Raw genomic sequence first — 17,307 nt, 5'->3', positions numbered from 1 at the left:
TGTATAAACATGGAAATATCTACACCGCTAACTGAATAAACATGGAAATATCTACACCGCTATCTCTATAAACATGGAAATATCTACAACGTGATTTGTATAATCATGGAAATATTTACACCGCTATCTGTATAAACATGGAAATTTCTACACCTTTATCTGTATAAACACGGAAATATCTACACCGCTATCTGTATAAACATGGAAATATCTCCAGTGCTATCTCTATAAACATCGAAATATCTACACCGCCATATGTATAATCATGGAAATACTTACAAAGTTATCTGTATAAACATGGAAATATCTACACCGCCATCTGTATAAACATGGAAATATCTACACAGCCGTGTGTATATACATGGAAATATCTACACCGCTATCTATATAAACATGGAAATAACTTCACCGCTATTTGTATAAACAAGCAAATATCTACACCGTGATCTGTATAAACATGGAAATATCTACACCGCCGTCTCTATAAACATGGAAATATCTACACCCCTCTCTGTATAAACATGGAAATATCCACACCGCTATCTCTATGAACATGGAAAAATCAACACCGCTATCTATATAAACATGGAAATATCTACACCACCATCTCTATAAACATGGAAATATCTACACCAAGATCAATATAAACATGGAAATGTCTGCACCGCTATCTGTATAAACATGGTAATGTCTCCACTGCTATCTCTATAAACATCGAAATATCTTCCCCGCCATATGTATAAACATGGAAATACTTACAAATTTTTCTGTATAAACATGGAAATATCTACACCGCCATCTGTATAAACATGGAAATATCTACACAGCCATGTGTATATACATGGAAATATCTACACCGCTATCTATATAAACATGGAAATAACTACACCGCTATCTGTGTACACATGGAAATATCTACACTGCCATCTACATATCCATGGAAATATCTGCGCCGCCATCTGTATAAACATGGAAATATCTACACGTTCATCTGTGTATAGATGGAAATATCAACACCGCCATCTGTACAAACATGGAAATATCTGCACCGCTATCTCTATAAACATGGAAATACCTACACTGCCATCTGTATAAACATGGAAATATCTGCACGGCCAACTGTGTATAGATGGAAATATCAGCACCGCCATCTGTAGAAACATGGAAATATATACACCGCTATCTCTATAAACATAGAAATATCTGCACTGCCATCTGTGAAAACATGGAAATACCTATAAAGTCATCTGTATAAACATGGAAATATCTACAGTGCCATCTGTATACACATGGAAATAACTACAGAGCCATCTGTATAAACATGGAAATATCTACACCGCGATCTGTATAAACATGGAAATATCTTCACCATGATCTGTATAAACATGGAAATATCTACACCGCTATCTGTATAAACATGGTAATATCTACACCACCATCTATATAAACATGGAAATATCTACACCGCCATCTGTATAAACATGGAAATATCTACAATGCCATCTGTAGAAAGATGGAAATATCTACACCGCAATCTGTGTAAACATGGAAATATCTACACCGATATCTGTAAAAACATGATAATATCTATACCCCTATCTGTATAAACATGGAAATATCCACACCGCTATCTCTATAAACATGGAAAAATCAACACCGCTATCTCTATGAACATGGAAATATCTACACCGCCATCTACATATCCATAGAAATATCTGTGCCGCCATCTGTATAAACATGGAAATATCTACACGGTCATCTGCGTATAGATGGAAATGTCAACACCGCCATCTGTACAAACATGGAAATATATGCACTGCTATCTGTATAAACATAGAAATATCCACACCGCGGTCTGTATAAACATGGAAATATCTACACCGCTATCTGTATAAACATGGAAATATCTACACGGTCATCTGCGTATAGATGGAAATATCAACACCGCCATCTGTACAAACATAGAAATATCTGCACTGCTATCTGTATAAACATGGAAATATTTACACCGCGGTCTGTATAAACATGGAAATATCTACACCGCTATCTCTATAAACATGGAAATATCTACAACGCTATCTCTATAAACATGGAAATATCTACACCACGATCTGTGTAAAGATGGAAATATTTACACCGCTATCTGTGTAAACATGGAAATATCTACACAGTTATCTGTATAAATATGGAAATATCTACACCGCTATCCCTATAAACATGGAAATAGCTACACCGCCGTCTGTATAAACATTGAAATAGCTACACTGCTATCTCTATAAACATGGAAATATCTACAATGCCATCTGTAAAAACATGGAAATACCTTTACAGTCATCTGTATAAACATGGAAATATCTACACTACCATCTGTACAAACATGGAAATATCTACAATGCCATCTGTATACACATGGAAATAGCTACACACTCATGTGTATAAACATGGAAATATATACACCGCAATCTGTATAAACATGGAAATATCCGCACTGCTATCTCTATGAACATGGATATATCTACACCGCTCTCTCTATAAACATGGAAATATCTACACCACCATCTCTATTAACAAGGAAATATCTACACCGCCATCTGTATAAACATGGAAATATCTATAGCGGTATCTGTATAAACATGGAAATATCTACACCGCTATCTGTATAAACATGGAAATATCTGCAATGCGATCTGTATAAACATGGAAATTTCTATACCACGATCTGTATAAACATGGAAATATCTACACCGCGATCTGTATAAACATGGAAATATCTACAAAATCATCTGTATAAAGATGGAATTATCTACAAAGCTATCTCTATAAACATGGAAATATCTACACTGCCATCTCTATAAACATGGAAATAACTACAAAGTGATCTGTGTAAACATGGAAATATCTACACAGTCATCTGTATAAACATCGAAATATCTACACAGCCATCTGTGTATACATGGAAATATCTACACCGCAATCTGTATAAACATGGAAATGACTACACTGCTATTTGTATAAACAAGGAAATATCTACACCGCCATCTGTTTAAACATGGAAATATATACTCAGACATCTGTTTATACATGGAAATATCTACACTGCTATCTGTATAAACATGCTAATAACTACACCGCTCTCTGAATAAATGTGGAAATATTTGCACCGCTATGCCTATAAACATGGTAATATCAACACCGCGATCTGTATAAACATGGAAATATCTACACCATGATCTGTATAAACATGGAAACATCAACAACGTGATCTGTATGAACATGGAAATATCTACACCGCCATCTCTATAAACATGGAAATATCTACACCCCTATCTGTATAAACATGGAAATATCCACACCGCTATCTCTATAAACATGGAAAAATCAACACCGCTATCTCTATGAACATGGAAATATCTACACCGCGATCAGTAGAAACATGGAAATATCTACACCGCTATCTGTATAAACATGGAAATATCTCCACTCCCATCTCTATAAACATCGAAATATCTATACCGACATCTGTATAAACATGGAAATATCAACACAGCCATGTGTATATACATGGAAATATCTACACCGCTATCTATATAAACATGGAAATAACTACACCGCTTTCTGTATAAACATGGAAATATTTACACCGCCATCTACATATCCATAGAAATATCTGCGCTGCCATCTGTATAAACATGGAAATATCTACACGGTCATCTGTGTATGGATGCAAATATCAACACCGTCATCCATACAAACATGGAAATATCTGCAATGCTATCTGTATAAACATTGAAATATTTACACCGCAGTCTGTATAAACATGGAAATATCTACATCGCTATCTGTATAAACATGGAAATATCTACACCGCTATCTCTATAAACATGGAAATATCTACACCGTGATCTGTATAAACATGGAAATATTTACACGGCTATCTGTATAAACTTGGAAATATCTACAGCGATATCTGTATAAATATGGAAATATCTACACCGCTATCTCTATAAACATGGAAATATCTACAATGCCATCTGTATACACGTGGAAATACCTACACGGCAATCTGTGTATAGATGGAAACATCAACACCGCCATCTGTACAAACATGGAAATATCTACAACGCTATCTGTATAAACATGGACATATCTACACTGCGGTCCGTATAAATATGGAAATATCTACACCGCTATCTCTATAAACACGGAAATATCTACACCACGATCTGTATAAACATGGAAATATTTACACCGCTATCTGTATAAACATGGAAATATCTGCACCGCTATCTCTATAAACATGGAAATATCTACAAAGCCATCTGTTTAAACATGGAAATACCTACAGAGTCATGTATAGGAACATGGAAATATCTACACTGCCATCTGTATAATCATTGAAATATCTACACAGCCCTCTGTATAAATATGGAAACATCCGCATAGGCATCTGTATAAACATGGAAATATCTGTACCGCTCTCTGTATAAACATGGAAATACCTACACCGCTGTCTCTATAAACATGGAAATATGTACACTGCTATGTGTATAAACATGGAAATATCTCCACTGCTGTCTGTATAAACATGGAAATATCTACACCGCTATCGGTATAAACATGGAAATATCTACACTGCTATCTGTATAAACATGGAAATATCTTCACAGCTATCTCTATAAACATGGAAATACCTACACAGCCATCTGTATAAACATGGAAATATCTACACAGCCATCTGTATATACATGGAAATATCTACACCCCTATCTGTATAAACATGGAAATAACTATGCCGCTATTTGTATAAACAAGGAAATATCTACATCGCCATCTGTTTAAACATGGAAATATATACACAGAAATCTGTTTATACATGGAAATATCTACACCGCTATCTGTATAAACATGCTAATAACTACACCGCTATCTGTATAAATGTGGAAATATTTGCACCGCTATCCCTATAAACATGGTAATGTCAACACCGCGATCTGTATAAACATGGAAACATCTACACCATGATCTGTATAAACATGGAAATATCTACACCGCGATCTGTATGAACATGGAAATATCTACACCGTGATCTGTATAAACACAGAAATAACTACACCGCCATATCTATAAACATGGAAATATCTACACCCCTATGTGTATAAACTTGGAAATATCCACACAGCTATCTCTATAAACATGGAAAAATCAACACCGCTATCTCTATGAACTGGAAATATCTACACCGCCATCTCTATAAACATGTAAATATCTACACCGTGATCAGTATAAACATGGAAATATCTACACCGCTATCTATATAAACATGGAAATATGTCCATTGCTATCTCTATAAACATCGAAACATCTACACCGCCATCTGTATAAACATGGAAATACTTACCAATTTATCTGTATAAACATGGAAATATCTACACCGCCATTTGAATAAACATGGAAATATCTACACAGCCATGTGTATCTACATAGAAATATCTACACCGCTATCTATATAAACATCGAAATAACTACACCGCTATTTGTATAAACTTGGAAATATCTCCACTGTTATCTCTATAAACATCGAAATATCCACACCGCCATCTGTATAAACATGGAAATACTTACAAAGTTATCTGTATAAACATGGAAATAGCTACACCGCCATCTGTATAAACATGGAAATATCTACACAGCCATGTGTACCTACATGGAAATATCTACACCGCTCTCTATGTAAACATGGAAATAACTACACCGCCATCTGTATATACATGTTAATATCTACACTGCCATCTACATATCCATAGAAATATCTGCGCCGCCATCTGTATAAACATGGAAATATCTACACAGTCATCTGTGTATAGATGGAAATATCAACACCGCCATCTGTACAAACATGGAAATATCTGCACCGCTATCTGTATAAACATGGAAATATCTACACCACGTTCTGTATAAACTTGGAAATATCTACACCGCTATCTGTATAAACATGGAAATATATACACCGCTATCTCTATAAACATGGAAATATCTACACAGTGATCTGTATAAACATGGAAATATTTACACCGATATCTGTATAAACATGGAAATATCTACATCGCTATCGGTATAAACGATATTACCAACACCGCTGTCGGTAAAACAGGGAAATATCTACACCGCTATCTCAATAAACATGGAAATATCTGCACTGCCATCTGTAAAAACATGGAAATACCTATACAGTCATCTGTATAAACATGGAAATATCTACAATGCCATCTGTATACACATGGAAATATCTACATAGCCATCTGTATAAACATGTAAATATCTACACTGCTATCTCTATAATCTGGGAAATACCTACACCGCCATCTCTATAAACATGAAAATATCTACACTGCCATCTCCATAAACATGGAACTAACTACTCCGCCATCTGTATAAACATGGAAACATCTACACCGCCATCTGTGTGAATAAGGAAATATCTACAATGCCATATATATAAAGATATAATTATCTGCACCGCGAGCTGTATAAACATGGAAATATCTACATCGCTATCTGTATAAACGTGGAAATACCAACACCGCTATCGGTATAAACATGGAAATATCTACACCGCTATCTGTATAATCATGGAAATATCTACACCGCTATCTGTATAAACATGGAAATATCTACACCGTGATCAGTATAAACATGGAAATACCTACACCGCGATCTGTATAAACATGGAAATATCTTCACCACGATCTGTATAAACACGGAAATATCTACACCGCTATCGGTATAAACATGGTAATATCTACACCACCATCTATATAAACATGGAAATATCTACACCGCCATCTGTATAAACATGGAAATATCTACAATGCCATCTGTAGAAAGATGGAAATATCTACACTGCAATCTGTGTAAACATGGAAATATCTACACCGATATCTGTAAAAACATGGAAATATCTACACCGTGATCTGTATAAACATGGAGATATCTACACCGTGATCTGTATAAACATGGAAATATCTACACCGCTATCTGTATAAACATGGAAATATCTACAGAGCTATCTCGTTAAACATGTAAATATCTACAGCGCCATCTGTAGAAACATGGAAATACCTACAAAGTCATCTGTATAAACATGGAAATATCTACACAGACATCTGTATAAACATGGAAATATCTACACAGCCATATGTATATACATGGAAATATATACACCGCTATCTGTGTACACATGGAAATAACTACACCGCTATTTGTATAAACAAGGAAATATCTACACCGTGATCTGTATAAACATGGAAATATTTACACCGCTATCTGTATAAACATGGAAATTTCTACAAAGATATCTATATAAATATGGAAATACCTACACCGCTATCTCTATAAACATGGAAATATCTACACCGCCATCTGTGTAAACATGGAAATACCTATACAGTCATCTGTGTAAACATGGAAATATCTACACCACCATCTGTATAAACATGGAAATATCTACAATGCCATCTGTATACACATGGAAATAGCTACACGGCAATCTGTGTATAGATGGAAACATCAACACCGCCATCTGTTCAAACTTGGAAATATCTACACTGCTATCTCTATAAACATGGAAATATCTACACTTCGGTCTGTATAAACATGGAAATATCTACACCGGTATCTGTAAAAATATGGAAATATCTACACCACGATCTGTATAAACATGGAAATATATACACCGCTATCTGTATAAACATGGAAATATCTGCACCGCTATCTCTATAGACATGGAAATATCTACAAAGCCTTATGTATAAACATGGAAATACCTACACAGTCATGTGTAGGAACATGGAAATATCTACACTGCCATCTGTATAAACATGGAGATATCTGCATAGGCATCTGTATAAACATGGATATATCTGCACCGCTATCGGTATAAACATGGAAATACCTACACCGCTGTCTCTATAAACATGGAAATATGTACACCACTATGTTTATAAAGATGGATATATCTCCACTGCTGTCTGTATAAACATGGAAATACCTCCACCGTTATCTGTATAAACATGGAAATATCTACAGGGCCATCTCTATAAACATTGAAATATCTACACAGCCATCTGTAAAAACATGGAAATATCTACGCAGTCATCTGAATAAACATGGAAATATCTACACCACCATCTCTATAAACATGGAAATATCTGCACTGCCATCTGTAAAAATATGGAAATACCTATACAGTCATCTGTATAAACATGGAAATATCTACAATGCCATCTGTAGACACATGGAAAAATCTACAGAGCCATCTGTATAAACATGGAAATATCTACACGGCCATCTGTGTATAGATGGAAATATCAGCACCGCCATCTGTACAAACATGGAAATATCTACAATGCCATCTGTATACACATGGAAATATCTACACAGCCATCTGTACAAACATGTAAATATCTACACTGCTATCTCTATAAACATGGAAATATCTACACCGCCATCTCTATAAACATGAAAATATCTACACTGCCATCTCCATAAACATGGAACTAACTACTCCGCCATCTGTATAAACATGGAAACATCTACACCGCCATCTGTGTGAATAAGGAAATATCTACAATGCCATCTGTATAAAGATATAAATATCTGCACCGTGAGCTGAATAAACATGGAAATATCTACATCGCTATCTGTATAAACGTGGAAATACCAACACCGCTATCGGTATAAACATGGAAATATCTACAACGCATATATATAAACATGGAAATATCTGCACCACCATCTGTATAAAAATGGAAATATGTACAATGCCATCTGTATAAAAATGGAAATATCTACACCGCAAACTGTGTAAACATGGAAATATCTACACCGATATCTGTAAAAACATGGAAATATCTACACACCAATCTGTATAAACATGGAAATATCCACACCACTATCACTATAAACATGGAAAAATCATCACCGCTATCTCTATGGGCATGGAAATATCTACACCGCCATCTCTATAAACATGGAAATATCTACACCACGATCAGTATAAACATGGAAATATCTACACCGCTATCTGTATAAGCATGGAAATATCTCCACTGCTATCTCTATAAACATCGAAATATCTACACCGCCATCTGTATAAACATGGAAATACTTACAAAGTCATCTGTATAAACATGGAAATATCTACACAGACATGTGTATATACATGGAAATATCTACACCGCTATCTATATAAACATGGAAATAACTGCACCGCTCTCTGTATAAACATGGAAATATCTACACCGCCATCTACATATCCATGGAAATATCTGTGCCGCCATCTGTATAAACATGGAAATATCTACACGGTCATCTGTGTATAGATGGAAATATCAACACCGCCATCTGGACAAACGTGGAAATATCTACACCACGATCTGTATAAACATGGAAATACCTTCACCACGATCTGTATAAACATGGAAATATCTACACCGCTATCTGTATAAACATGGTAATATCTACACCACCATCTATATAAACATGGAAATATCTACACTGCCGTCTGTATAAACATGGAAATATCTACAATGCCATCTGTAGAAAGATGGAAATATCTACACCGCAATCTGTGTAAACATGGAAATATCTACACCAATATCTGTAAAAACATGGAAATATCTACACCGCTATCTGTATAAACATGGAAATATCTACACCGCGAACTGTATAAACATGGAAATATCTACAGCGCCAGCTCTATAAACATTGAAATATCTACACTGCCATCTGTAAAAACATGGAAATATCTACACAGTCATCTGAATAAACATGGAAATATCTACACCACCATCTGTATAACATGGAAATACCTACAATACCATCAGTATACACATGGAAATTTCTACACAGACATCTGTATAAACATGTAAATATCTAACCTGCTATCTCAATAAACATGGAAATATCTACAGCGCCATCTCTATAAACATGAAAATATCTACACTGCCATCTCCATAAACATGGAAATAACTACTCCGCCATCTGTATAGACATGGAAACATCTACACCGCCATCTCTGTGAATAAGTAAATATCTACAATGCCATCTGTATAAAGATATAAACATCTGCACCACGAGCTGTATAAACATGGAAATATCTACATCGCTATCTGTATAAACGTGGAAATACCAACACTGCTATCGGTATAAACATGGAAATATCTACAACGCCATCTATATAACCATGGAAATATCTACACCGCTATGTCGATAAACATGGAAATACCTCCACAAGTAGCTCTAAAAACATGGAAATATCTACACCGCTATCTGTATAAACATGGAAATATCTACACCGCGATCTGTATAAACATGGAAATATCTTCACCGCGATCTGTATAAACATGGAAATATCTTCACCACGATCAGTATAAACATGGAAATATCTACACCGCTATCTGTATAAACATGGAAATATCTACACGGCGGTCTGTATGAACATGGAAATATCTACATCGCTATCTGTATACACATGGAAATACCTACACGGAAATCTGTGTATAGATGGAAACATCAACACCGCCATCTGTACAAACATGGATATATCTACACTGCTATCTCTATAAACATGGAAATCTCTACATTGCGGTCTGTATAAACTTGGAAATATCTACACCGGTATCTGTAAAAACATGGAAATATCTACACCGCCATCTGCATGTCCATGGAAATATCTACGCCGCCATCTGTATAAACATGGAAATATCTACACGGCCATCTGTGTATAGATGGAAATATCAACACCGCCATCTGTACAAACATGGAAATATCTACACCACTATCTCTATAAACATGGAAATATCTGCACTGCCATCTGTAAAACATGGAAATACCTATACAGTCATCTGTATAAGCATGGAAATATCTACAATGCCATCTGTATACACATGGAAATATCTACACAGCCCTCTGTATAAACATGAAAATATCTACAATGCTATCGCTATAAACATGGAAATATCTACATCGTCATCTCTGTAAACATGAAAATATCCACACTGCCATCTCCATAAACATGGAACTAACTACTCTGCTATCTGTATAAACATGGAAACATCTACACCGACATCTGTGTGAATAAGGACATATCTACAATGCCATCTGAATAAAGATATAAATATCTGCACCACGAGCTGTATAAATATGGAAATATCTACATCGCTATCTGTATAAACGTGGAAATACCAACTCCGCTATCGTTATAAACATGGAAATATCTACAAAGCCATCTACATAAAAATGGAAATATCTACACCGCTATGTCTATAAACATGGAAATACCTACACCGCTATCTCTATAAACATGGAAATATCTACACCGCTATCTGTATAAACATGGAAATACCTACACCGCTATCTGTATAAACATGGAAATATCTACACCACGATCTGTATAAAAATGGAAATACTTACAATGCCATCTGTAGGAAGATGAAAATATCTACACCGCAATCTGTGTAAACATGGAAATATCTACACTGATATCTGTAAAAACATGGAAATATCTACACCGCTATCTGTTTAAACATGGAAATATCTACACCGCGATCTGTATAAACATGGAAATAACTACACCGCTATTTGTATAAACAAGGAAATATCTACACAGGTATCTCTATAAACATGGAAATATCTACACCGCTATTTGTATAAACAAGGAAATATCTACACCGCTATCTGTATAAGCATGGAAATAACTACACCGCTATTTGTATAAACAAGGAAATATCTACACCGTGATCTGTATAAACATGGAAATAACTACACCGCTATTTGTATAAACAAGGAAATATCTACACCGCCATCTGTTTAAACATGGAAATATATACACAGACATCAGTTTATACTTGGAAATATCTACACCGCTATCTATATAAACATGGAAATAACTACACCGCTATCTGTATAAATATGGAAATATCTACACCGCCATCTACATATCCATGGAAATATCTGCATCGCCATCTGTATAAACATGGAAATATCTACACGGTCATCTGTGTATAGATGGAAATATCAACAGCGCCATCTGTACAAACATGGAAATATCTGCACCGCTATCTGTATAAACATGGAAATATCTACACCACGGTCTGTATAAACATGGAAATATCTACACCGCTATCTCTATAAACATGGATATATCTACACAGCTATGTCTATAAACATGGAAATATCTACACTGCCATCTGTATAAACATGGAAATACCTACAAAGTCATCTTTATAAACATGGAAATATCTACAAAGTCATCTGTATAAACATGGAAATATCTACACAGCCATCTGTATATACATGGAAATATCTACACCGCTATCTGTATAAACAAGGAAATAACTACACCGCTATTTGTATAAACAAGGAAATATCTACACCATGATGTGTATAAACATGGAAATATTTACACCGCTATCTGTATAAATATGGAAAATTCTACACCGTTATCTGTATAAATATGGAAATATCTACAACGCTATCTCCATAAACATGGAAATATCTACACCGCCATCTGTATAAACATGGAAATACCTAAACAGTCATCTGTGTAAACATGGAAATATCTACACCACCATCTGTATAAACATGGAAATATCTACAATGCCATCTGTATACACACGGAAATACCTACACGGCAATCTGTGTATAGATGGAAACATCATCACCGCCATCTGTACAAACTTGGAAATATCTACACTGCTATCTCTATAAACATGGAAATATCTACATTGCGGTCAGTATAAACATGGAAATATCTACACCGGTATCTGTATAAACATGGAAATATCTACACCACGATCTGTATAAACATGGAAATATATACACCGCTATCTGTATAAACATGGAAATATCTGCACCGCTATCTCTATAGACATGGAAATATCTACAAAGCCATCTGTATAAACATGGAAAGACCTACACAGTCATGTGTGGGAACATGGAAATATCTACACTGACACCTGTATAAACATAGAAATATCTACACAGCCCTCAGTATAAATATGGAGATATCTGCATAGGCATCTGTATAAACATGGAAATATCTGCACTGCTATCTGTATAAACATGGAAATACCTACACCGCTGTCTCTATAAACATGGAAATATGTACACCGCTATGTGTATAAACATGGAAATATCTCCACTGCTGTCTGTATAAACATGGAAATATCTCCACCGTTATCTGTATAAACATGGAAATATCTACAGCGCCATCTCTATAAACATTGAAATATCTACACTGCCATCTGTAAAAACATGGAAATACCTACACAGCCATCTGAATAAACATGGAAATATCTACACAACCATCTGTATAAACATGGAAATAACTACAATACCATCTCTATACACATGGAAATATCTACACAGACATCTGTATATATATGGAAATATCTACACCGCCATCTGTATAAACATGGAAATATCTACACTGCCATCTGTTGAAAGATGGAAATATCTACACCGCTATCTCTATAAATATGGAAATATCTACACCGCCATCTCTATAAACATGAAAATATCTACACTGCCATCTCCATAAAGATGGAAGTATCTACTGCGCCATGTGTATAAACACGGAAATATCTACAACACCATCTCTGAAAACATGGAAATATCTACACCGCTATCTGTATAAACATGGAAATATCTACACCGCCATCTGCATGTCCATGGAAATAACTACGCCGCCATTTGTATAAACATGGAAATATCTACACGGCCATCTGTTTATAGATGGAAATATCAACACCGCCATATGTACAAAAATGGAAATATCTACACCGCTATCTCTATAAACATGGAAATATCTGCACTTCCATCTGTAAAAACATGGAAATAGCTATACAGCCATCTGTATAAACATGGAAATATATACAATGCCATCTGTATACACATGGAAATATCTACACAGCCATGTGTATAAACATGTAAATATCTACACTGCTATCTCTATAAGCATGGAAATATCTACACCGCCATCTCTATAAACATGAAAATATCTACACTGCCATTGCCATAAACATGGAACTAACTACTACGCCATCTGTATAAACATGGAAACATCTACACCACCATCAGTGTGAATAAGGAAATATCTACAATGCCATCTGTATAAAGATATAAATATCAGCACCGCGAGCTGTATAAACATGGAAATATCTACATCGCTATCTGTATAAACGTGGAAATACCAACACCTCTATTGGTATAAACATGGAAGTATCTACAACGCCATCTATATAAACATGGAAATATCTACACCGCTATGTCTATAAATATGGAAATACCTACACCGCTATCTCTGTAAACATGGAATTATCTACACCACTATCTGTATAAAAATGGAAATATGTACACCGCTATCTGTATAAACATGGAAATATCTACACCGCGATCTGTATAAACGTGGAAATATCTACACCACGATCTGTATAAACATGGAAATATCTTCACCACGATCTGTATAAACATGGAAATATCTACACCGCTATCTGTATAAACATTGTAATATCTACACCACCATCTATATAAACATGGAAATATCTACACTGCCATCTGTATAAACATGGAAATATCTACAATGCCATCTGTAGAAAGATGGAAATATCTACACCGCAATCTGTGTAAACATGGAAATATCTACACAGTCATCTGTATAAACACGGCAATATCTACACTGCCATCTCTATAAACATTGAAATATCTACACTGCCATCTGTAAAAACATGGAAATATCTACACAGTCATCTGAATAAACATGGAAATATCTACACCACCATCTGTATAACATGTAAATACCTACAATACCATCTGTATACACGTGGAAATTTCTACACAGACATCTGAATAAATACGGAAATATCTACACCGCCATCTGTATAAACATGGAAATATCTACACTGCCATCTGTAGAAAGATGGAAATATCTACACCGCTATCTCTATAAATATGGAAGTATCTACACCGCTATCTCTATAAACATGAAAATATCTACACTGCCAATTCCATAAAGATGGAAGTATCTACTCCGCCATGTGTATAAACACGGAAATATCTACACCACCATCTGTGAAAACATGGAAATATCTACACCGCTATCTGTATAAACATGGAAATACCCACACCGCTATCGGTATAAACATGGAAATATCTACACCGCTATGTCTATAAACATGGAAATACCTACACCGCTATCTCTATAATCATGGAAATACCTACACCGCTATCTGCATAAACATGGAAATATCTACACCGCTATCTGTATAAACATGGAAATATCTACACCGTGATCTGTATAAACATGGAAATATCTGCACCGCAATCTGTATAAACATGGAAATATCTACACCACGATCTGTATAAACATGGAAATACATTCACCGCTATCTGTATAAACATGGAAATATCTTCACCACGATCTGTATAAACATGGAAATATCTACACCGCTATCTGTATAAACATGGTAATATCTACACCACCATCTATATAAACATGGAAATATCTACACCGCCATCTGTATAAACATGGAAATATCTACAATGCCATCTGTAAAAAGAAGGAAATATCTACACCGCAATCTGTGTAAACATGGAAATATCTACAACGATATCTGTAAAAACATGGAAATATCTACACCGCCATCTGTATAAACATGGAAATATCTACACCGCAATCGGTATAAACATGGAAATATCTACAGCGCCATCTCTATAAACATTGAAATATCTACACTGCCATCTGTAAAAACATGGAAATATCTACACAGTCATCTGAATAAACATGGAAATATCTACACCACCATGTGTATAAACATGGAAATACCTACAATACCATCTGTATACACATGGAAATACCTACACAGACATCTGTATAAATATGGAAATATGTACACCGTCATCTGTATAAACATGGAAATATCTACACTGCCATCTGTAGAAAGATGGAAATATCTACACCGCTATCTCTATAAATATGGAAATATCTACAGCGCCATCTCTATAAACATGAAAATATCTACACTGCCATCTCCATAAAGATGGAAGTATCTACTCCTCCATGTGTATAAACACGGAAATATCTACACCACCATCTGTGAAAACATGGAAATATCTACACCGCTATCTGTATAAACATGGAAATATCTACACCGCCATCTGCATATCCATGGAAATATCTACGCTGCCATCTGTATAAACATGGAAATATCTACACGGCCATCTGTGTATAGATGGAAATATCAACACCGCCATCTGTACAAACATGGAAATATCTACACCACTATCTCTATAAACATAGAAATATCTGCACTGCCACCGGTAGAAACATGGAAATACCTATACAGTCATCTGTATAAACATGGAAATATCTACAATGCCATCTGTATACACATGGAAATATCTACACAGCCATCTGTATAAACATGTAAATATCTAACCTGCTATCTCAATAAACATGGAAATATCTACAGCGCCATCTCTATAAACATGAAAATATCTACACTGCCATCTCCATAAACATGGAACTAACTACTCCGCCATCTGAATAAACATGGAAACAGCTACACCGCCATCTGTGTGAAAAAGGAAATATCTACAATGCCATCTGTATAACGATATAAATATCAGCACCGCGAGCTGTATAAACATGCAAATATCTACATCGCTATCTGTATAAATGTGGAAATACCCACACCGCTATCGGTATAAACATGGAAATATCTACAACGCCATCTATATAACCATGGAAATATGTACACCGCTATGTCTATAAACATGGAAATACCTACACCACGATCTCTATAAACATGGAAATACCTACACCGCTATCTGTATAAACATAGAAATATCTACACCGATATCTGTATAAACATGGAAATATCTACACCGTGATCTGTATAAACATGGAAATATCTACACCGCGATCTCTATACACATGGAAATACCTTCACCTCTATCTGTATAAACATGGAAATATCTACACCACCATCTATATAAACATGGAAATATCTACACCGCCATCTGTATAAACATGGAAATATCTACAATGCCATCTGTAGAAAGATGGAAATATCAACACCGCAATCTGTGTAAACATGGAAATATCTACACCGATATCTGTAAAAACATGAAAATATCTACACCGCCATCTGTATAAACATGGAAATATCTACAGCGCCATCTCTATAAACATTGAAATATCTACACTGCCATCTGTAAAAACATGGAAATACCTACACCGCTATCTCT

Source organism: Pan troglodytes, chromosome 23 (genome assembly GCF_028858775.2).
Source record: "Pan troglodytes isolate AG18354 chromosome 23, NHGRI_mPanTro3-v2.0_pri, whole genome shotgun sequence".
Lineage (NCBI taxonomy): Eukaryota > Metazoa > Chordata > Mammalia > Primates > Hominidae > Pan > Pan troglodytes.
The sequence above is the reverse complement of the archived record's forward strand: the minus strand, read 5'-3'. Positions refer to the sequence as shown.